Source organism: Bos javanicus, chromosome 21 (assembly GCF_032452875.1).
Source record: "Bos javanicus breed banteng chromosome 21, ARS-OSU_banteng_1.0, whole genome shotgun sequence".
In the NCBI taxonomy this organism is placed as follows: Eukaryota; Metazoa; Chordata; class Mammalia; order Artiodactyla; family Bovidae; genus Bos; species Bos javanicus.
The window spans coordinates 19,846,222-19,870,265 of NC_083888.1; the positions used below are offsets into that span (position 1 = coordinate 19,846,222).

Sequence of the window (24,044 nt, forward strand, 5' to 3'; positions counted from 1 at the left end):
AACGTGAGTTACATCTCAAGTCGAGACGGGGACTAAATGGCTCTTGGGTCCCAGGCCCTCTCCTTCGGTCAGCTCCACACCGAGGTGTGCAGTTGAGGGACCAAACCTGAGAGTGACGGGGCCCCGCGGGGACTGGGCCTGACCTGGCGGCCTCCACACCCACACCCAACCCCAAGCCCGTACCTCAGGGAGAGAGGGAGGGAAGCCAGGCTGCCCCCACAGGGACAGTGCAGGAGCCTGGGCTGCCGGTGGGCCTCCAGGCCTGGCTGAATGAAGCCTTTTCATAGCACACCACCCAGGAGGGGGGTGTGATCCCTCCCCAGCCACACAGAAGCCTCTCAACCCAGGCAGCACAGTGCCCTGTTCACACAGCTCGGGAAACAAAATAAATATATTCTCCCCTGAAGACCCCACAATGGGGCTTTTTCACAGCACAGAATCAGAAACGGCCCTCTCGCTCTCCACCCGGCTGACAGGCTACTGGTCCCTATAGCCTTTGCCTGACCCTTTCTAGACTAGCCAAGGTTCCCTAGTAGCTCAGACAGTAAAGAATTTGCCTACAATACAGGAGATCCAAGTTCAAACCCTGGGTAAGGAAGATGCCCTGGAGAAGGGAATGGTTACCCACTCCAGTATTCTTGCCTGGAGAATCCCATGGACAGAGAAGCCTGGCAAGCTACAGTCCATGGGGTCACAAAGACTGCGACACCTCTGAGCAACTAACACTTTCTAGACTCAGGGTCCACCTGGCCTAGCCTAGGCCTGTCTTTCTACTTTCTGGTCAAGTCCTTGTATGGTCAAGTGGCCTCCTGGGTAGGTATTGGGAACAATCTGTAAGAATTTGGAGAAAGGAAGGAGACAGGACCCAATGCTTATTGATTTTCTACTAAGTGTCAGGAAAGTGAGGGACATGCTTACCTGCCCTGGATGGTATACTTCCCTCTGTCTGGAATGCCATCTTCCTCTCCACTCTACTCTCTCTAAAATCATGGGGAATAGTAAAAAACAAATAGATAATATCCGCTGAGTGCTAACTCCAAACCAAGCACTTTTTGGAACTCAAGCATCGCCTCTTACAGGAAGCTTTCCCTGACTTCACTCAGCATTGAGATCATCTGTCTAAGAATCTCTCTCCAACTGGATGGGGAAGGCCTAGAGGTCATGGCCTTGCACCCCATTTCTGAGTACCTGGGTTCCTTCCCAGAGATGACCCCTAAAGGTTGGGTGAATGTGGTTGCCTCTAGTTTCCTCACCAATACAGTTGCTTATAGAGCGCCTTGAACTAGTGCAAGCCCTGAGCCATAGAGACTAATGGTTACAGTCTTGGAGTCAGCATCCTAGCTGTTAGGCCTGGGTCAATTCAACCATCTAAGCCTTTCTTTTCTTTTTTTTTTTTTTTTTTGCTTTATTTGCATTTGTTGCTGTTTTAGCTTTTAATTTCAAGCACAACAAGTTGGTTAATGATATCCTTTAGCTCAAAATATATGATCATCATTAGTGCAAAGCTCTTTCTTGTTTCTTTTTATAGCTTTAATTGACATAGAATAAGATTTAAAGTGTGCAATTTGATGAGTTTTGGCACGTTCATACACTTGAAGAACCCATCACCATAACCCAGGTAGTGAACAAATCCCTCCACAAGTTTCTTCGTGCCCTCTGGTCATCTCTCCCCCCACCACTCCCCTCCTCCTATCCCCCACTCTGGGGGCAACCACTCATCTGCTTTCTGTCACTACAGATTAGTTTGTGTTTTCTAGAAATGTATATAAATAGAATCATACTATCTGGACTCTTTCATTCTGCGTAATTATTTTGCAAGTCATCCATACTGTTGTGTGTATCGTGGTTTTTCCTCTTTTATTGTTGAGAAGCAGTCTATTGTAGTTATAGTACAATTTGCTCAACCACTTATCTGTTGATGGACACTGGAGTGGTTCCCATTTTGGGTCTATTACAAATAACGTGAATATATATGTAGAAAACTTGGTGTGAACATATACTTTCATTTCTCTCTCGAAGTAGAATGACTGGTCATATTTTATTTTCTTCTTCATTCCCAACCTTTACTCTCCCTCTCCCTTAAGCACCCACTCTGATATTTAACGTATTCCCTTAACTATGAATAAATTATCATAAAATGAGCAGAGCTGTTGTGTTCGTGGTGGGCGGTGGGGGGTTAGCTTATGTACCTTGCTGTAAATCTAGTTGTTTCTTACCTTTTTCACTTGATCTTATTTTGGAAGCTCCACTGTGTATACTCTTCAATTAGAAGTTTGTTATTTCTAATTACTGTGCAGCATTCATAGTGTGAACCCATCACTTTATTTATCCTTCCCTTTAAAAGAAATATTTATTTGGCTGCACTGGGTCTTAGAAGCAGCACACTGATCTTCATTGCTGCATTCGGGCTCTAGTTTCCCAGTCAGGGATCGAACTCAGCCCCCCTGCACTGGGAGCTCAGAGTCTTACCCACTAGATCACCAGAGAGGTCCCTATCCCTCCCTTTGATCAACTCCAAGGTTTGCGCCCAATCCAGCCCTCCCATAAATGATGCCACAGGGAATATGTCATCCTTCCAGTCCCCTTGCTGATCTGTACAAGCACTGAGTTGGATATCTGGGTCCCAAGGTGTGCACTTACTTTATATCACTCAGCTCTGCTGGCTTGACTATTTTCTCACCACCTGAGCCAACTAGTTAACTGCCTGCCCTTCAGCAGTGCTCCAGCCCCATCTCCCCACATCCCGGCCAGTGCTGAACACCCGTTTGCTTTACTGATCTTTGCCATTCTGATGGGTGTCAAGTGATATCATGTTTCAATGTATATTCATCTTATTACTAATGAGATTGAGCATCTTTTCTTCTTTTTTAAGATTTTTTTAATATGGACCATTTTTTAAAGATTTTATTGAATTTGCTACAATATTGCTTCTGCTTTATGTTTTGATTTTTTGGCAGCAAGGCATGTGGGATATTAGCTCCACAGCCAGGAATCGAACTTTACCCTCTGCATTAGAAGGTGAAGTCTTAGCCACTGGACTGCCAGGGAATTCCAGAGCATCTTTTCAATTACTTGTTAGCTCTTAGGATTTCTTATTCTGTGAATTACCAATTTGCATTCTTTGCCTATCAAACTTTGTACTTCCTAACTTTTCCTTACTGAGAGGCAGGAGTTCTTTGTTTTGCTTTGTTTGTATTGAGATATGACAGCATATTAAAAAGCAGAGACATTACTTTGCCAACAAAGGTCCATATAGTCAAAGCTAAGATTTTTTCAGTAATCATGTGTGGATATGAGAGTTAGACCATAAAGAAGGCTGAGTGACAAAGAATTGATGCTTTTGAACTGTGGTGTTGGAAAAGACTCTTGAGAGTCCCTTGGCCTGCAAGATCCAACTAGTCAATCCTAAAGGAAATCAGTCCTGAATATTCATTGGAAGGACTGATGCTGAAGCTGAAGCTCCAATACTTTGGCCACCTGATGCAAAGAGCCAGCACACTGGAAAAGACCCTGATTCTGGGAAAGATTGAGGGCAGGAGGAGAAGGGGACGACAGAGGACGAGATGGTTGGATGGCATCACCAACTCAATGGACATGAGTTTGAGCAAGCTCCGGGAGATAATGAAGGACAGGGAAGTCTGATGTGCTGCAGTCCATGGGGTTGCAGAGTCAGACATGACTGAGTGACTGAACAACAATAACTTCTAAAAAGTAAAGTGCACAGATATTTAGTGTGGAACTTGGTTAGTTTCTACACATGTTTACACTGGTGTAACCATTGCCCAGATCAAGATTTAGAGCATGTCCAGCCCTCACAAAGTTCCTTGTGTCCCTCTAGTCAGCAACCTCTTAAGGTAGCCACTGTTCTGACCTTTATCACCTTAAATTATCCCTGAAACTTTATGTAAATGGAATTAAACAGTATGCACTTTTTTCACCAGCTATTATCTGTGAGACCCATCTGTGTTGCTGTCTGCAGCATTAGGTCATTCTTTTTCATTGCTGCATAATATTCCATCATGTGCCTGTACCACAATGAATTCACCCTTTTTCTTGTTGCTGGACATTTGGGTTATTTCCAATTTGGAGCTATTGTATATGAATAAAGCTTCTATTTATTTATTTGGCCGTTTCAGGTCTTAGTTGTGGCATACAGAATCTTTCACTTCAGTACACAGATTCTCTAGTTGTGCCTCAGGGGCCTAGGTGCTCTGAAGCATGTGGGATCCCAGCTCCCTGACCACGGATAGAACCCAAGCCCCTACACTGCAAGATGGATTCCCAACCACTGGACCACCAGTGAAGTCCTGTGAATAAAACTTCTAGAAACATTCTTGAACAAGCTTTTGGGTGGACATAAGTACCAAGTGCAGTTGGGAGTGGGATTGCTGCATCAGGTTTAGCTTTAACGGACACCACCAAGCATTTTCTAAAATGTTTGTTCCAACTGACACTCTTACCAATGGGATTTGAAAATTCAAGTTGCTCCTCACTCCTGACAATGCTTGATATTTTCAGTCTTTTTTAATTATAGCCACTCCAGTGGGTTTTGTAAGCGAGGTCTGTATATCCTAAGAGATTCACTTCTTTGGAGTTATATACTGTGTTGTAGATGTAATTTTACCCACTATCTTAGTCTATCCTGTACCACTGGTATCTGTCTTCTTATCTGTAAATGAGGATAATACCACCTACCTTCAAAACCTGGCAAAACAATAAACAGGTGCTCAATTCACGTTAGCAAGCATTTCTGTCTCCACCGTTAGACCGGTGCCCTTCCAGGGCAGTGCCTGGATCTTAATTTGTGTAGCAAACAGAGCCCAGCTCTGGGCCAACAAGGATTGGTTTTTCAATAAAGTTTGTTGATTGACTAAATGACCGAGCCTCCCAGAAGCAATCTCCAGACCGCAATTCAAAGATCTGAGGGAGGAAATGATGGGCTGTGGCAGTGAAATTGGAGGAACATTTCCCTTTCAGGCATCTAGCGGGTGGGGGAGCCCCCTCCTCCAGGCATGGGGCCCGGGACCTAGCGAGGAGGGATGGGGGTGGGTGGGAGCCAGGGCTGAGAAGTGGTAGTTTTTCCTCTTGAGTGCTCGCTGCCCGGGTGGGCGGCGCGGAGCCGGCCAGCTGCCGTCTGCCCCTCTGCCCGTCCCTTTTTTCCAAAGGCTTTGCCCAGAGGAGCAGGAGGAGGAGTAGAAGGAGGCGGCGGCGGCAGAGACTGTGGAGGAGGGCGCTAGTCTCGCCCCCGCGCGGCCACGGGAGCCTCCCTCGGGGCCTCGCTGCCCTGGGCGGGCGCTGCTGGACCGCGCGAGCCGCCGCTGGCAGCCAGACGGAGGCGCCTCGCCGCCTCGTCGCTCCGCCACCTGGCTGCCGCCTTCCCCGCCGCCGCGCCGCCCCCTCCGCCCGTAGAGCAGCCCGCAGGCCAGAATGGGCAGCCACAGGGGCGCCGCCACCGCGGGCATCACCCTCCCCCGGCAAACAGCACTTCTTAGCTGGAGGGTTCGCCAGTCCTGCACTCAACCCTTATAGACTTACACTAGAGTTTAGGCCATCCTTCCCCTTTCCCACTAGGGCCTGAGGATGGGGAGGGGAAGCAACTGGTCTAAGATCGCATGGTGAATTAGGAACAGTCAGCACTAGGCTCAAACCCCCACTCCCTGTCCTGCCTGGCCTCTGCCCTATGGCCAACACACAAGCATTTTGCTCAAGTGTGCCTCCCCAATCCCCCTTGACTCCCCAAGCTGTCCCCCCTACTCCCACCCCCGCGTCCCCCACCCAATCCCCTCTCTGTGCATTACCTGGAGGCTGGCAAAAGCCTTCACAGGTCTCCTGCCTTCCTTCTTGTCCCCTTAACATACCATCCTCCATCCAGCAGCCAAAGTGATCTTTTAGAACAAGAATCTGATCACCACTCTGTTTTAAGCCCTGATGTCTTCCAGCATAGGGGGGAATATGGATGAAAACCTACCACATCCCCACACCTCCACTCCCGCCCCTACAACCCCAGGCCCCTGGGTTTACTCCTCAGACCTGTATATTCAGTCCCTTGACCTGGGCTTCAACTTGCCAGGTTCATTTACACCGCAGGGACCGCAGGGTCTTTGAACTTGCTGTTCCCTCTTCTCCCAAACACTCCTTCTTTAGGGGTTCTTAATCAGAAGAGTCTATGGATCGAGGTCAATTTCAGTTTAATTGTTTTCCTGTGTAACCCTGCATATATTGTTTTATGTGTTTAAAAACATCATTTGGGGAAGGGGTCCATCAGCTTCACTAGACTGTCCCAGCACCTATGGCACAGAAGAGTTTAGAAACCCCTACACCTTTGCAGAAAGGCAGAAAGTGAAGAGGAACTAAAGAGCCTCTTGATGAGGATGAAAGAGCAGAGTCAAAAAGCTGGCTTAAAACTCAACATTCAAAAAACTAAGATCATGGCATCTGGTCCCATCACCTCCTGGCAAATAGAAGGGGAAAAAAATGGAAGCAGTGACAGGTTTTATATTCCTGGGCTCCAAAATCACTGTGGATGGTGACTGCAGTGAAATTAAAAGAAATTAAAAGACGCTTGCTCCTTGGAAGAAAAGCTATGACAAACCTAGACAGTATATTAAAAAGCAAAGACAGTACTTTGCCTACAAAGGTTCATATAGTCAAAGTTATGGTTTTTCCAGTAGTCATGTACAGATGTGAGAGTTGGATCATAAAGAAGACTGAACACTGAAGAATTGATGCCTTTGAATTGTGGTGCTGAAGAAGACTCTTGAAAGTCCCTTGGACTGCAAGGAGATCAAACCACTCAATCCTAAAGGAAATTAACTTGAATATTCACCGAAAGGATTGATGCTGAGACTGAAGCTCCAATACTTTGGTCACCTGATGTGAAGAGCTGAGTCATTGGAAAAGACCCTGACGCTAGGAAAGATTGAAGGCAAAAGGAGAAGAGGGTAGCAGAAGATGAGATGGTTAGATGGTATCACCAACTCAATGGACATGAATTTGAATAAACTCTGGTACATAGTGAAGGACAGGGAAGCCTGGCATGCTGCAGTCCATGGGGTCGCAAAGAGTTGGACACAATTGAGTGACTGAACAACAGACCTTTGCACATCTGGATCTTCCTTGTCCTTCAAGTTCCAAGTCAATGTTACCTCCTCAGGGAGGTCTTCCCTGGTTGTGTCAGCTAAGGTTGCTCCCTTCCTCATCTGGTCACTACTTAATACTGTATTTCCCCAAGTGTGGTCCCTGGACCCATAGCATCACTCAGGAATTTGTTCAAAATACATGTTCTTAGAATCCATCTCAGACCTAGTGAGTGAGAAACTCTGGGGAAGGGACCCAACACTCTATTTTTAAGAAGCCCTCAAAGGTGATTCAGATGTTGGATCTTCAACTTGGACAACTGCTGGTTCAGCATGGTATCACAGTTTTCACCATCCACCCAAGGAAAGTTGGAACCTGGGGGCTTGAAAAGAGGAAGCAGAATGGGGGCAAAGATGGAAGAGGAGCTGGCTGGGTAATGAGACAGAACTATACCAACGTATAACCCACAGAGGCCAAGCTGTCTTGGGGAAGGTGCATGGCTTGACTTCAGAGTAGGGCTTGGCAAGCCTGACTTCTGTCTCATGTTGGCTGGCCCAGGTCAGCATCAAGCTGGAGAGAAGGAGGTCCACATTTCTGTGTTCATGGGTGACACGAGAGGAGCTTGCATTCCCCTGGACACTCATACCTCTTCCCTGGTCTGAACATTAACCAGGATCCCTGAGGTCCCATTTGGAATCAGCCACAGTCGCTCCCATCTCATACCAGCCTGGTCTCCTGGCCTCGACTCTACTGGCCACAGGAAGTTCCAGGGCGATCCCAGGGCCCTCCCATCCTGTTTCCTGTGCATTTTCCAGGAGGGCCAGATGTTCATGCAACCTGAGTCTGAGCCTTTCTTCAGACTGGAGAGCTGGTCCCTCTTTGCCAGTCCCTGGGAGCTGCCTGATGCTTCCTGCAGACCGGCTAGGTGCGGCCTCTGGCTCTGGTGTTGAATAAGGAGGGTTAAGGCCCTCTTCCCCTTGGCCACTAGTCTCTGGCCTTTGTGCAATTCCCAGGCCCTGAGGAGGGAAACCAGACACTTTTAATTGACTTCCCCAATCTGATGATAGAGTATTGGGTATCAATAGACCGCAGGCAAGCTATTTTCATCCATGATTTCAGATGGCAGCTGAGGCCCAGGCTACCACCACCATCCTGCCACACCACCCCAGGGGATGAGCTCAACCCTGTTTGCTAGCACAGCAGCATTTGCTGTGGCCAGCCAGTCTGATGCAGGACCTCCCAGCGAAAGTTCTAGGAAGTGGGGGTGTAAGCAGTTACAGCAGTGGGCTGAACCAAGGTCTATTGGAGAACAGCTTGGAGTCAGGAGACCTGGGCATTCTCCCAGCTCAGCCTCCTCCAAGCCGCGGACAATGAATGGATGACTTGCCCAATCTATGCCTCAGTTTCCTCGCCTGCCAAGAGGAGGCTGAAGTAGATGACTATTCTTGGCTCTGGAATTCTACAATGAAGCCTGAATGCTTTTTTCCACCCTGTCTTATTTCAGAGTCCTGAGCCTTGCAGGCTGTCATCAAGATAAGAATCACCAACTTAACAACACTCAGGGGGTCCTGAGTTTGGTTCCGACTTCCCCACCTGCATGCACGTCCTGAACCTTGGCCAGCTCTCCTAAGCACAGGATGGAGATATCATCTCTAAAGTGTTTAGGGCATTTCACAGTTATATGTATATACTCTGGGTCCAGTGTGAGCAAGCATAAATTGAGCAGGAAGTGATATGACCAGGATGCTTGTGGGCACTTCTTCTCCTCACAGCCCCCTCATCCAACCCCTGCACTCAGCCTTTCACTAAGCATGACCTGACTGATCTACATGCCACCCCTCCACTACCAGTCTGTGACTTCAAAGGCAAGGAGGGGATCTGATTACCTCTGTGTCTACAAGACACAGTGGGCACTTAATGAGCAGTCATGGAACAAATGAATGAATAAGCAAATAAATGGATGGATGGATGGGTGGGCAGATAAATGAAAGAAAGAAGGCAGTCCACAAGATGCATGCTTGCTTAAGACCCTGTGTGTATGTGTGCGTTGTTGCTAGGTGGGGAGAGGACAGGATTAGTCACAGCCAAGGAGGAGGGGACTCCATGGCTGTGCCTGGAAGCCTTCCCCCTCAGTCACGGTCTGCAGACTCAAGAATAGGGAGAAGCTTTTCTCTGCGAGAAAAACCATAGAATCATGGAATGTTGGCTCCAAGCAAAAACCACAGGTCACTTAATCCACACCCCTCCAGTGAGGAAGCAAAAAGCCCAGACAGGTTCAGTTCCTGCCTGTACTCTGAGCTCATCATGGAAACTGTTGTTTTTTCCATGAAAACTGAGCCAGGAGGGCAGAGGAGAAGGGGGCACGGGAGGAGTCAGCATTAAACAGAAAACTGTTAATCACAGAGAGCGTGTGTGCTTTCCCAAGGACCTGAGCAGCTCAGGGCAAGGGGCTCACAAAGCAAAGGTGGGCTTTGCCAAGCTTCAGGGGTGCCAGCTTGCCTGGGCCGGGCCATCAGGCATTATGTAACCAAGCCAAAGCCTCCAAGAAACACCTAAACTGGTGTTCATCCTGGAACGCGGTTTCCTGCTATTTCCTTATAGAGGGAGGTTTTTTGCTGAGCACAGGGTTTTCTGCATTTTCCAGCCCTTTGCTATTAAAGAAAAAGAGGAGACAAAATAGAAAAATCCTATCCCAAGGTTGCCAGAAATCTCCCAGTTTTGAAAAAGGAAGAGCTTAAGCTCTGCGCCATGGTCCCTGGAAGCCTGATATGTGAAGCAGCAGGAGCTAATCCCAAGGTGCAATCTGGTCAAATAGGCAGCTCCGCTTGGAGCTGGCAGGGAGCAGGGTGCTCAGCCCTGAGCTTACATGGCTCCAGGAGGAGAGAGGGCAAGAGGACAGGGAGACCAGCACAGGAGGGTTAGAAAGGAGCTCTAGTCCGAAGGTTTAAGTCAGCTTTGGAGAGGTTGAAACAGGCCCTGCTAACTTCATCACTGAAATGATCATCTTCGCCTTAGTGTCATGTCTCCAGAAATCCCCACTTAGGGAAAGATAGTTGTCTTTAATGCATTCCTATGGGGGGTGAGTGGGCTTCCCAGGTGGCTCAGTGGTAAAGAATCTGCCTGTCAATACAGGAGACATGAGTTCAATCCCTGGGTTGGGAAAGATCCCCTGGAGAAAGAAATGGCGACCCACTCCAGTATTCTTGCCTGTGAAATCCCATGGACAGAGGAGTCTGGCGAGCTACAGTCCATGGGATCACAAAGAGCTGGACACGACTGAGTATGCATGCATGTACACACACACACAAGGACTTTGGACACAAGAGGAACTGGTTCCAATAGCCCCTCCCTCTTCTGGGTGACTTCCCTGAAGCTTTCCATGAGCTCTCAAACCTTTGTGTTCCCAAGTATCTCATCCTTAAGCTTTTATACACCACGCACCACAGTCACTCAGCACTTTCAGTGCCTCCACCAGACTAAGTTCCCCAAGGGCAGGAACCGTGCTGTCCCATTGCCCAGCTCAGTCTCTTGTTGCACCAGCGCAGCAGGGACACACACACACGGGATTTTTCTGAAAAAACTTGGAATTTTGTGATTTAGTCATTAAGTCATAGACGACTCTTGCAACCCCATGGACTGTAGCCTGCCAGGCTCCTCTGTCCATGGGATTCTCCACTCAAGAATACTAGAATGGGTTGTCATTTCCTTCTCCAAGCAATCTTCCCGACCCAAGAATAGAACCCAGATCTCCTGTATTGCAGGCAGATTCTCCTGTACTGCAGGATGGGGAACACATGTACACCTGTGGTGGATTCATGTCAATGTATAGCAAAACCAATACAATATTATAAAGTAATTAGCTTCCAATTAAAATAAATAAATTTATATTAAAAAATAAAAATAAAAAGCATCCTAGTCCCTATTATAGGAAAAGCCAAAATTTTGTTGGTCTCCCTTACACTCCTATTAGTTTAGTGTGGATTTCATATGGGGCATATTCTTATAAGTCCATAGCAACTTTCAAAGTCTCTCAGAGCTTTGTTGGTTTAAAAAAATGTATATATATAATATATATATATATGTATAAAACGGCTAAACACATCATTTCTTAAGAGAAAACCCATAATTAAGAAGAACATTATAAGGACTTCCCTGGTGGTTCTGTGGTTAAGAATCCACCTTGCAATAAGGGGACTCAGGTTCAGTCCCTGGTCAGGGAACTAAGCTCCCACCTGCAGCAGGGCAACTAAACCCACATGTCACAACTACTGAAGCTTGTGCACTCTGGAGCCTCCAAGCCACAACTGGAGAGACTGTGCCCCCCCGACGAAAGATCTCATGTTCCGCAACGAGACTCGACGCAACCAAATAAAGACATAAAACGTTTTAAACAATGATCATGTATCAGATTCACAAGTTTATTAAAAAAGAAAAAAAGAAGAACATTATGAAGTCAGATCTGGGTTTGAATCCTGTCTCACCATTCAGCCAAATGAGGACTTGAACAATTTACTTAATGTACCTAATGCAACATGACTCCCATGAATCCCTTGTTTCTTTATCTAATGATTTATTTGGCATTTAGTGAGTGCCTCAGAGAAGGCAATGGCAACCCACTCCAGTACTCTTGCCTGGAAAATCCCATGGACAGAGGGGCCTGGTAGGCTGCAGTCCATGGGGTCGCTAGGAGTCGGACACGACTGAGGTGACTTAGCAGCAGCAGAGTGCCTACTGTGTGTCAGCACTGCTCTAAGTGCCTGGCATACATCAGCATACAAAACAAAGTCCTAGTGGTGCTTATTCATTCATTAATAAACCATAATCAATTAAGTAAATTATATGTTAAGTTAGAGGAGACAAGTTCTATTGGGAAAGGAAAAAATGGTAAAGGATTAAGCAATGGGGTGCTGAGGGTTGGAGTGAGGGGCAAGCTGCAGTATTAAATGTTTTTGAATATAAAGCATTTGACATGATAAGTAAGAGCATGGATTCTGGAGCCAGACCTGAGTTTAAATCCCAGGCTGTGAATCTTCGCAACCCCATGGAGTCGGACACGACTGACACGACTTAGCAGCAGCAGCAGCAGCAGGCTCCTCTGTCCTCCACTATCTCCCGGAGTTTTCTCAAATTCATGTCCATTGAGTCGATGATGCTATCTGACCATCTCATCCTCTGTCACCTCCTTCTCTCACCCTCAATCTTTCCCAGCATCAGAGTCTTTTCCAATGAGCCAGCTCTTCGAATCAGGTGGCCTAAGTTTTGGAGCTTCAGCTTCAGCAACAGTCCTTCCAATGAATATTCAAGATTAATTTCCTTTAGGATTGACAGGTTTGAACTCCTTGCTGTCCAAAGGACTCTCAGGAATCTTCTCCAGCACCACAGTTCGAAAGCATCAGTTCTTCAGTGCTCAGGTTCAAGATCTTGCTTGTGAACAACATGGTCCTAGGATGTGGAATCCTGATCTTCAGCACTGGACCGCCCTTTTACGGGTATGCTACAATGCTCTTCATTCTTTCCAGTTTCATATCCTTGGAAATGAAGCCAGAGCTCTGGACTAGATAGCTGCTAAATTCTGCCTGGGCCTAGGGGCACTTCATTTAAAGCTGGGGCCAGTCCAGAATCCCTTATCCAGATGACTGCTGATGGTGGACCCAGGACTGGAATGGTGTTGCTTGTAGGAGTGCTGACCTGGAGGTCAGGAGACTGAAGCTCCATCCAGTTTTGTTTGTACCATGAAATATGTGGATGAAGATGGGGGTGGGGGCAACTGTTCTTAACTGTCCCATTCAAGTGATTACAAGCTTGACCTTTTAAGGAAAGTTTCAATGGTTTTATCATAAATGATTTTCTTTGAAAAATACCACTACTGCTATTAACAGCAGCCACCTCATAGGGGAGAATTATAAGAACTAAAAGAGTAAAATACCTGTAAAGTGCTTGGAACAGAGCTGTCACATGGCGAAAGCTGTATTTGTGTTGAATAGAAGCAGTAGGAAGCACTGGCTAAATGTCAGTATTTAAATGTCCTAGATTCCTGGACTCAACCTTCTTTCTCTGGGTCCCCGTAGGTTGTGGGCATGGGAAAGGGTAGGCAAGGGGTCCCTCAGCCTCTTCAGCTCAAGACTTAGCTGGAATCCCCTTCCTTTGCTCGGCGGTGAAGGGTGGGGGCAAGTCCACCAGTTCTGGATGAAGCTGATTAGGGCCTGAGACCCGTTTCCACCACTAGCTAGCTGTATGACCTTGAGCAACTCGTATGGTCTCTGCAAGACTTAATTCCTTGTCTCTGTGCATGCTAAGTCACTTCAGTCACGTCCGACTCTTTGCGACCCTATGGACTGTAGCCCACCAACCTCCTCTGTCCATGGGATTCTCTAGGCAAGAACTCTGCAGTGGGTTGCCCTGATATTCAGGGGATCTTCCTGACCCAGGGATTGAACCTGCATCTCTTGGGTTTCCTGCATTGGCAGGGGGGTTCTTTACTACTAGTGCCACCTGGGAAGCCCTCTTCATCTCTAATGTGAGGATAATAATGATTGAGTATTGAGAAATGGAGTATTTCTTGCCATGTCAATAAACAAGGATGTCACAGCCATCAGCAACTCCAGCCCTCCAAATGTGATTTCCTGAGCCCTAAGGGCACTCAGGAAGGAGAATACCTGTGATCTGACAGCCATCAGGCTACAGCCACTACCTACAGTGAACCCTGAGGAACTGAGGCATATGATAGCTGGCCCCATAGCTGAGATGCATATGAAACTAATGATTTCAGTCAGCCCAGACTCTTATATCTCTCCATGCGTAAAAAAGGCACTGAATTCCTTAATTTGGGATATCTGCTTTTGTTTAATTAACAATAACCTTTTGATGTTCAGGCCACCTGCCCTTTGTTGTAAGACTTCTTATACAACCTGGCTCCTCCTCTCGCCTGCTTGGAGCAGTTTTCTCAGGATCACTTGAGATGCTGTCTCCCATCGAATAAAACCTAACTCTCAACGTTTAGGTTGTGACGATTTTTTAAGTCAGTGGTATTTAGCATGACCCAGGCACTATTATTCTAACTGCTCTGTAAATATCACTTCATGTCATCTTTGCCACAACCTTGTGAGTTGGTTCTTTTGTTATCCTCTTTTACAAGTGAGGAAAGTGAGGCACAGATAGGCAAGAAGCTTCCCTGGTGGAGCCAGGATTTCAACCTCATCTGCCTGACCCCAAGAGCTCCCCCGTCCCTCCCTGTAGTAACACCTAGGGTGAATGTGAAACACACACACTCCAAGCTCAGAGCTTGACACCTGGCAGTGCCCTTCCCATCCTCAGCTCTTTCCCCGTGACTGGCTGGAGAGAACAGGGTAGTCTGGGCCCAGGTCTCATTTGTCTTTTGCTTGCATTTTTAAAGTTCTTTCTGCCCAGAGAACAATCATCATGGGATCCGAGTTTGCAATTGACCTATATTTTACACCCTGTGCCTCCTCCAGGCCCCTCCCCACCACCCTGCCCCCCCCCCACCCCGGCCAAAAAAAAACACCTGGTCTCTGCTACTCAGTAACATCAAAATAACTTAATTATTAAACATCTATATTTGGTGCAAGCTCAGCCCTCTAAGAGGGATCTGGCTAAACTATGTTTCAGGAAGAAAAAATTTTTTAGATGAATGGGCTAGATTGTTTGTTCATTTTAGTGAAAAGACTCAGAGAGGCTGAAATGGCTGGGGATGGGTAGGGTCAATAGAGGTGTGCAGTCATTCTTCAGAGAGAATCCCAGGGGGCCATGTGGACAATCAGAAATAAACCGACTCGTGCTTACTCCAGTGTGTAGGTCTTTAAATAGAGCCCGGGGTGCATTTCTGTAAATGTGGGACAAGGTGTCCCTTCTGAAGGCTGTTTATGGGACTCGGTGGTTCTGGCCTTCAATGGGCTGCTTTGTTGTGTGTCTGCTTGCGCAGCCACAGTGGCTGCCGAGCGGCTCCAAAGCTCATGCTCCCTCCGCCACTTTCCTTAAACAAACTCCAGAAGCAACAGTCACCCTGGGAGTGAGGATTGCACAAGAGCGGATGGAACCCAGGCTGTGCCCGAGACCTGCCAGGGCTCCCCAACAAGGACCGCCCTCCTGGGCCTCCTGTGCGGTGTTCCAGAGCAGCGCTGGTGGGACCCCAATAAAGTCTTGGCCCCTTGGTACCCCAGTTCCCTGCCCTTAAGGGGTTCGCCTTGCTCTTTGACCCCTAACACAGTACACTTTCCACTGCAGGGAGTCATCAGAGTACCTGGGGCCCACCACAGAAGGTCACGATGAGTTCAGCCCAGCCAGCCAGAGGACAGGCGAATGTCTATTTGTTCAGCCTCTTCTCCGTCCGTTCAGTCACCCACACTCTAAGCTACTGCTGGGTGTTGGGCACATGAGCCACAATCGCAATCACAATAGCTAAGTCTCTTAGATGTTTACTGTGTACCTGTGCTCAGTCGCTAAGTCATGTCTGACTCTTTTGCGACCCCATGAACTGTAGCCTGCCAGGCTCCTTTGCCCACGGGATTTCCCAGGCAAGAATACTGGAGTGGGTTACCATTTCCTTCCCCAGGGGATCTTCGACACACAGAACCCAAGTCTCCTGCGTTGGCAGGTGAATTCTTTACTGCTGAGACATCAGGGAAGCCCTCCTGTGCACCTGGTTCTCTTCCAAACTCCCACATCCCTTCTTTCTTTAATCCTCTCCAGGGCTCTGAGTGTTTTACCCTCACTTTATTCCCATTTACAGATAAGAAAACCAAGATTCAAATTACTGGCAAGGAGACCAAGTTCCTGCCGTTAGTCAAGACCAGGACTCTCACCCAGATGTGTTCAATATCAAAGCACGCAGTCTTTAGCATTAAACTCTTTTACCCTGAGGATACACTAAACACCATCCCTGCCCCCCAGGAGCTCAGCCTGATGGGAAAGACAAGCAAAAAATCAGACCATTAGAGAAGACCTATAAGGATGCTAGCTCAGCCAAAGTCTAGTCTAAGCAGGGCAAGTAGGTCATAAGAACTTAAAAGAGATGATTTTTGAGTTCACACTTAAAAAAGGTAAAAGTTACCCGGATGGAGAGAGCAGGTCTGCTCTTTGTCTAAACTGAAAGATTCTTCAGAATGGGAGGAGATGAGTGTGCGTGTGTGTGTGTGTGTGTGTTCCAGTCTGACTGTTGATTTAGCGAACAGTGAGGCAAGACTGGACACTCGAGACTTCAGTGGTATAGGGGTAATGCCATTGGTGTCAGCTACTGACTTTGAGCATTTAATAGCCACCCATATTTACTGAGAACCTATGTTAGTGACACCTTACATGTCACTATAGCCTTGGGGTGTCACACCTCATTTGATCCTCATCATGATGCAACCCAGACACACTGTTTTTCAGATGGAGAAGCTGAGGTTTGGTTAGATTAAAACACTTGCCAACATGCATGTCACTGACTCAATTCCTAGGACCTAAGGACTTTGGGGATAGGACATGTCCTTGAGAGAATCTCCTGCAACCACTAATCAGTTCATGATTCCCCTCCAGTTCAGTTCAGTTCAGTTGCTCAGTCGTGTCCGACTCTTCACAATCCCATGAATCGCAGCACACCAGGCCTCCCTGTCCATCACCAACTCCCGGAGTTCACTGAGACTCACGTCCATCGAGTCAGTGATGCCATCCAGCCATCTCGTCCTCTGTCGTCCCCTTCTCCTCCTGCCCTCAATCCCTCCCAGCATCAGGGGTTTTTCCAATGTGTCAACTCTTCGCATGAGGTGGCCAAAGTATTGGAGTTTCAGCTTTAGCATCAGTCCTTCCAATGAACATCCAGGACTGATCTCCTTTAGAATGGACTGGTTGGATCTCCTTGCAGTCCAAGGGACTCTCAAGAGTCTTCTCCAACACCACAGTTCAAAAGCATCAATTCTTCGGCGCTCAACTTTCTTCATTGTCCAACTCTCACATCCATACATGACCACTGGAAAAACCATAGCTTTGACTAGATGGACCTTTCCCCTCCAGACATCCTGCCAAAGTGGTTGCCATACTTTTTGTTTGAACACATTTAATGAAAGATAATTCATTATCTCTTTTTTGTTGTTGCTTAATTTATTTTATTGAAGTATAGTTGATTGACTGTGTTAATTTCTGCTGTACAGCAAAGTGATTCAGTTATATATAAACATGCCTTTTCATATTCTTTTCCATTATGGTTTATCACAGGACACTGAATGTAGTTCCCCATGCTATTCAAGAGGGCCTTGTTGTTTATCCATCCTACATGTACTAGTTTTCATCTGCTAATCCCAAACCTCATCTGTCCTCAGAGAGATTTTACAGTTACTGACAAGTTCTTCCTTATTTTGAGGGTATCTCCAGGTTTGGGGCCTCTCTGGTTGATCAGCAGTAAAGAACCCTCCTGCCAATGCAGGAGACGCAGGTCAGGAAGATCCGCTGGAGAAGGAAATGGCAACCCACTCCAGTATTCCTGTCTGGAGAATCCCATGGACAGAGGAGCCTGGCAGGCTACAGTCCATGGAGTAGCAAAGAGTCGGACCTGACTTAGGGACTGAACAACCGAGTAACAACCAGGTTCTTTGATCCATCCTTCCAGTCCCCTTGGGGGACCCTAGAGAGTAGCATCACTCTCTTCTAGAGACCAGCTTTTCAAAATTTCAGAAAAGACCCTTGGGTCTTAGCCAGGAGGCCTCAGGCATATGGTGAGGCTGGTCACAGAGGCCTCTGTCCCACTGCCCTGCCCCCTCTGAGCCATGTGTCTGACATCAGGCCAACACGTGTCTTGGAACGTGTCTGGTTCCAGGGACAGGGCACCGTTTGCAGATCCCAGCACCTCTGCCTGGTGGCCCAGCCCCAGGGCCATCTGCCCAGCCAGGTCCTCGGACTGGCTCCAGCCAGTGTGGTCCTCCCCCTTGGGCCCACGTTGTCTGCTGCTGGTTCAGCTCGCCTTTCCCTTTCCCTGAACTAGTAAGAGAGGGTGAGGAGCCAGGCGGCAGCAGAATGCCCTACTGTTCAGGCCTGCAAGCCGCCAGCGTGACTCTCTGGGGACGCGTGGCCCCCTGACTCACCGGGGCCCGCCCTGGGTAAACGTCTCGTGCTGGGAGACCAGGGGCTGTCCTTTCAGAGCGTACATTTCCATGAGGCCCAGCTTTGGTTCCCAGAACAGCCTTAAAGGAAGGACCCACACATCCTCTTGGCCCCTCGGCCCCTCTTGCTCAGCCATTGTTGACAGGAGAGCCATGTGACATAGAGGGAGGCAGGTGGGGGGCGGGATGAGTGAGACAGGAAGCAGAAGGCCTAGCTGGTCAGCGCCTGGGACGACGCCGGGCGTGGTCCACACACCCCTTCCCCTGCTTCCCATTGTGGGGCTTGCGTTGTTGGTTGAACCCTGCTCAGTTCCTCCACCCACGAAGGGCCAGTCCCCAGGAAAACGTCTCCTGCTTGGGCTCCGGGGGCAGCAGGTAGACAGCCTGCCTGACATCTTCTTCTCCCTCCCTCCTCTGCCCAGCTCCTTGGTCAAGTCCTGGTGGTGTAGCGAAGGCTCTGCATCTGGAATCTTCCAGCCCTCCTACTCCCTTGGCTGGGTGTATTTGTCTTGGCTGCCTTCACCTGGGCTTTCTGAAACAGATTTTCTTTCCTTTGCTCTCCCCCAGCAGCTGGCCTCCACAGCACAGCACACAGAGCAAACCTTGTTTTTTAAGGAGCCACAGAACCCTGCTGTGCAAGGCAGCCCACCCGTGTCTTCACCCTCACAGACACTTTTCTCTAGGGCTACAGAGCGAACTGATGAGCAGGGGACTGGCAGAGTCAGGGCCTGGGACCAGAGAGCCAGGAAGGGGGACAGATGGGCTGAAGTTATCAGGGGCAGGAAGAGAAAGGCGAGTGCACATCACAGCAGGCACACGGCTCCCTTACACTGAGATGTGTTGGAGGAAAACAGGGATCAAATGGAGAAAGTCAAGTCCCAAAACCACATGACGGGGAGTCAAGCTAGGGAGACGGGACCTGCATTCAAGTCCCCATGCGTGCATGCTAAGTCACTTCAGTCGTGCCCAACTCTGTGCAACCCTATGGACTGTAACCTGCTGGGCTCCTCTGTCCATGGGATTCTCCAGGCAAGAATACTGGAGTGGGTTGCCACGCCCTCTTCCAGGGGATCTTCCCGACCCAGGGATCGAACCTGCATCTCTTGACTCTCTTGCATTGGCAGGTGGGTTCTTTACCACTAGCGCCACCTCGGAAGCCCCATTCTAGTCTCCATCTGCTCTGTATTATCTATAAGAGCCTTTGTGCCCTATTCCTAAACTGTCACATGGGCACAATAATATTTTACTTGCTCCCAGTAAGAAACTGGACTTCTGGAGGCACTTTCCAGTTTGAAAACCTATGACTTAATAGTTTTGTTTTTTTTTAATGTCAATAAAAGGTTATTTGTGTGCAAACAGAACATTGACATAATGAGGTGTGCCTGGGTGACATAATGAGGTGTGAGTGGGTGACTTTCAGATCAATTATAAGGACTAAGTTAGTTCTGACCACAGCCTGTCTTCCTGGGGTGGATGGTTTCTGAATGGAGGGATCTTTATCGTTCCCAGTCCACAGCCCCTCCTAGGAGCACAGGGCAGAGGGCAGACACTCTCCTGAAGTCCCCAGTCTTAGCCTGACATTCTGCCTCCTCTTCCTGGGCTGCTAAGGCCCCGCTGCCCCAGACTTTGTCTCTAGCCAGCTGGCCCACAGGGCGGGCTTGGTGCCCAGGACAGACTCCCCTGCTCCAAGGACAGTTCTGGGCTTGTTCTGGAGGCATGTAGCCTGTGCCTGAAGTTCAGGAAGCCCGTTGCTGATCAGAAAGTCCTGTCCACTCCATCTCCCATGCCATGGAGGGAGGGATGACTCCTCATCTTCAAGGCCCAACCCCCACTCACCTTGGGGTGCTCTCTTGGTCAAAGAATTCCCTTCCAAGTATACCTGCACCCTGCCCCACCCTCATGCCAGCTGAGACCCATCTCCCACTGCATCCCTGCAGGGCTCAGTCATTTCTCTATGTGGGTCCCTCCTCCTTGCCGTGACCTCTGACTGACAGTGCTGATGGCCCAGCTGTCCTCCTCACAGCCTCACAGCTGCTGGCCCCTCGTTCAGCCCCAAGAATCCCGTCCACTTGACACTTCCCGCTGTCCGTCCTGCCTCTGCTTCATCCCATGCTCCCCTCTCTTCTCTTGGTCAATTCTAATAGACGTTGTCTATTTCTTGCCATTTGATCTGCAGAAAATTCTCCTTAGTCGCGGTAATGTTCTATAAGTCACTGCAAACACTAAATTAGCAAACGCTGAAACGTTGCTCCTCTGGGGGAATATAGGGTTAGGCTCCTGCCAGTCTCTGGTCACATTTTCATCAACCATCAATTCATAGCTCTGTTTTATGTGTGTTTCTATTTAAGGGCATCTTATTTAATAATATAGTTGGTTCCTCAGCATCGAATTCACAGTCAACAGCACCATGACTCATGCCTGAACCAAGCTTATCTAGTATGTGTATTTTCTCCATAAGGCACATCACAGCATTCTTGCTCTTAGGAAGCCAAGCCAACTATCTAACTGCTGCCACAGACCATATGCAAATGAAGAACTGTTATACAAAACAGGGGTCCCTCCACTGGGTCTACAAGAGTCTTGTCTCCTTACCTGTCTCCCGGCTCTTCCCTCCTCTTCCAGCTCATCAATTTCCACTCCCTGAATGTCATCCATTTTTGCCTACCTCTGCTGGAAGTCCTCCCCAGTGCCTTGGACTTGAGAGTACGTGCTGGTCCAGCACGGCAGGGGACATTTCTTTGCTGAAGAGACAAACAAGTACATAAATCAGTGTCCTATATTTATGACTGCACAGGACCTAACTCTTAACACCAATGCACTTTACAAATATTTCAAGTCAGCTCCACGATTATATTTAAAAACAGACCCCTTCTGGGGCCCTGTCTGGAAGCAGCCCCTGAAAAATCACAAGCGCTTCTTTAGGGATGAGGTATCTGCTGGTCTCCAGCCCTACGTTTTCCTCAAGGGAGGGCCCTGAAGACAACATGGGCACACCGCTGAGACAGGGAAAGAGGAGCCTTCTCTTTATTTTTTCCTCCTCATTCTTTTTTCTCTCCTTTTTTTTCCCTCTTCCCCTCCCCAAGGAAAGCCAGGTAGTTAGGAAGCTGCTGAAAGTTGCCTCTGGCCTAGGGTTTCAGGGAGCAGGGTGGTCAAAGTCCCTGTTTCTGGGCTGTCCCGCCAGCTCTTCCTCATTCTGTGGGAATAATACTCCCTTGCACTTGGCCTGGGATCCCCTGGGATTATACCTCCTGGAGGCGCAGTCCAGATGCAGGCAGGAGGAAGGACTCCCAACAGAAGTCTGTCCCCAACACAGAGCAGTGACCTCTCCCCACCAGAGAAGGAGATACCAGGGGATGGGCCAAGGGAGTCAAGAAGAAAGTGAATTCCCAGCCCCACATCCCTTGTTAAATCCCACCACACAGATCATCCTCTGTGGTCAAAGGCAGCCCCAATCCTGGAGCCCCATGGCTCTGGCCCCATCGACCTATGTGTGCAGGATCATACACTAGTACAAATGTGATCTCATGGTCTGCAGGGCAGAAAAAGAATCTCAAGTCATTTTAGAGTTTCTTCTCAGTATGTCACTTCTACTTATAAAGTCTCCACACCATAGGGAAAGATTGAGAAAATCTGGGACATGAGTCCTGGGGCCCCAGGTTTCGGGGAACTGCGGGTTGGTGTGAAGGTGAGTCAGTTTTCACACTTGCTCATAAGACTTCCATGGGTCCATACAAAACGCAGCCTCACATCACCCTTCATGGCTGGGATCCATAAGGGGACTGGCCCAACACCACACACAGGACAGAGACCCCGACAGAGGTAAAGAAAGTGGGAGAGAACACAAGGGAACGGGCTCTGGGGAGGACCTTTCACATCTGCACATCTGGAGGTAGCTCCTATATGGTTGTAGCCTCAGGACCACAGCAGCCTGGAGCAGACCCTGAAGATGCTGTGTGGACCCATGCCTTCCTGGAACAGAGGGCCAGGTCTACTCAAAGACCATGTGAGCACTGAAGCCTACAGAAATCACATGTTTGAGAAATGGAAGCACTGGAGGGGCACAGAGTGGCCAGTTATGAAGACTTGGGCAGCCCTGAGTCAGGCAGATAAAGCTGTGTGACCTGGGCCCATCAAGCTCTGCACTCTTCATCTGTCCCACATGCTAACACTGGCCTCCTCCTCACAAGCTTGTTGGGAAGATTAATTAGGTAAGGCTTAGCTTTTTTTTTTTTTTGTATTTTTTTTAAAGTTTGTATTTTCATCCTTCCTAGAGGAATACAGGGCTTCCTTTGTGGCTCAGCCGTAAAGAATTTTGATATTTGGCAAAACTAATACAATTTGTAAAGTTTAAAAATAAAATAAAATAAAAAAAAAAAAATAATCTGCCTGCCAATACAGAAGACATGGGTTCCATCCCTGGGTCAGGAAGATCCCCTGGAGAAGGACATGGTAACCCACTCCAGTATTCTTGCCTGGGAAATCCCATGGACAGAGGAGCCTGGTGGCCTACAGTCCATGGGGTTGCAAAGAGATGGACACAACTTAGCAACTAAACAACAACACAGAAGAATATAGATTTGAATTAAATACATTCATTCCATAAATACATGAGCAGCAAAACTTTCCCACCAGAGTTTTCTCTACTCAGCCCAGAGGTTGTGTCTTAGAGCAGGAGAGCATGTTCTGTCAACCATCAACTTCAGGATATGCTTGCTTCTTGCTGAAGGCATGACAGGCATGAGAGAGACCAGGTGAAAGGTCAGCTGGGTAGATGAATTAACCAGGGACTCTCAAAATACACCTATGTGGTAATTAATTAGATAGTACCTGCCATGTAGTAAGTCTGTAAAATCTTGGTGGCCTTGTTGACAAAAATAATAATGATGATCATAGAACTCCTTTGTGTGTATGTATGTGTGTGTATGTGTGTGTGTGTATGCTTAGTCATGTCCAACTCTGCAGCTCCATGGACTGTAGCCAGCCAGGCTCCTCTGCCCATGGAATTTTCCAGGCAAGAATACTGGAGAGGGGTGCCACTTTCTACTTGAGGGGATCGTCCCGACCCAAAGATCCAAGCTGCGTCTCTAGCATCTCCTGCACTGGCAGGCAGATTCTTTACCACTGCACCACCTGGGAAGCCCAGAACTCCTTTAGCTTTTAGGAGTAAAGAGTTTAATCCAAGTTTAATTTTTACAGTCCTCTTCCTTGTCAGCACTAATTGGTTCTTCTATGAAATGAGATGGCGCAGCCAAATGAGTCCTAAGACTGTTTCTAGACTAATGACTTAGGACTCTAGGAGTTCCCACATTCTGGGACTCATTAAAATTAATAACCTGTTCATCAAAAGACACTATTAAGAAAGCAAATAGAGGGAACTTCCCTGGTGGCCTAGTGGTTAAGACTTCACCTTCCAGGGCAGGGGGTGCGGGTTTGATCCTTGGTCTGGGAATTATCATGCCTCATGGCCAAAAAACTAAAACAGAAGCAATATTGTAACAAATTCAGTAAAGACGTTAAAAAATGGTCCACATCAAAAAAAAAAAATCTTTTAAAAAAGAAAGCAAATAGATAAGCCAAAGACTGAGAGACGTTTGCAATACATATACTGACAAAGTAGTCCTATTTAGAATGTCTACTTTTAAAACTCCACAAGTCAATGATAAGGAGAGAAACAACTCAGTTAAAAAATAGGGAAAATATTTGAACAGAAACTTTTTAAAAAGATGTCCAAAATGGTTATTTTGAGAAAAAAATACCCAACATCATTACTTGTCAGGGAAATGTAAACAATAACCCAATGAGACATTGCTACATACCCACCAGGAAGACTAAAATTTAAAAAATGGACAATCCGCAGTGTTGGGGAGGGTGCGGAGA

The 24,044-nt window shown here is 47.8% G+C and overlaps 1 protein-coding gene across 3 annotated transcripts in view; it reads right to left on the reverse strand.

The window, feature by feature from the left end:
* The window catches only part of LOC133234170 (myeloid-associated differentiation marker-like), a 117,250-nt gene that overhangs the window by 11,381 nt on the left and 81,825 nt on the right, over positions 1-24,044 (reverse strand). For 2 of the 3 annotated variants that reach the window (XM_061394402.1, XM_061394400.1), the window contains exons 2-3: positions 20,760-20,908; positions 919-980 (exon numbers count right to left, since the gene is read on the reverse strand). The gene's annotated coding sequence lies outside the window, so the exon portion shown is untranslated. The remainder of the gene's footprint in view (positions 1-918; positions 981-20,759; positions 20,909-24,044) is intronic. The other variant, XM_061394401.1, reaches the window with a different exon arrangement.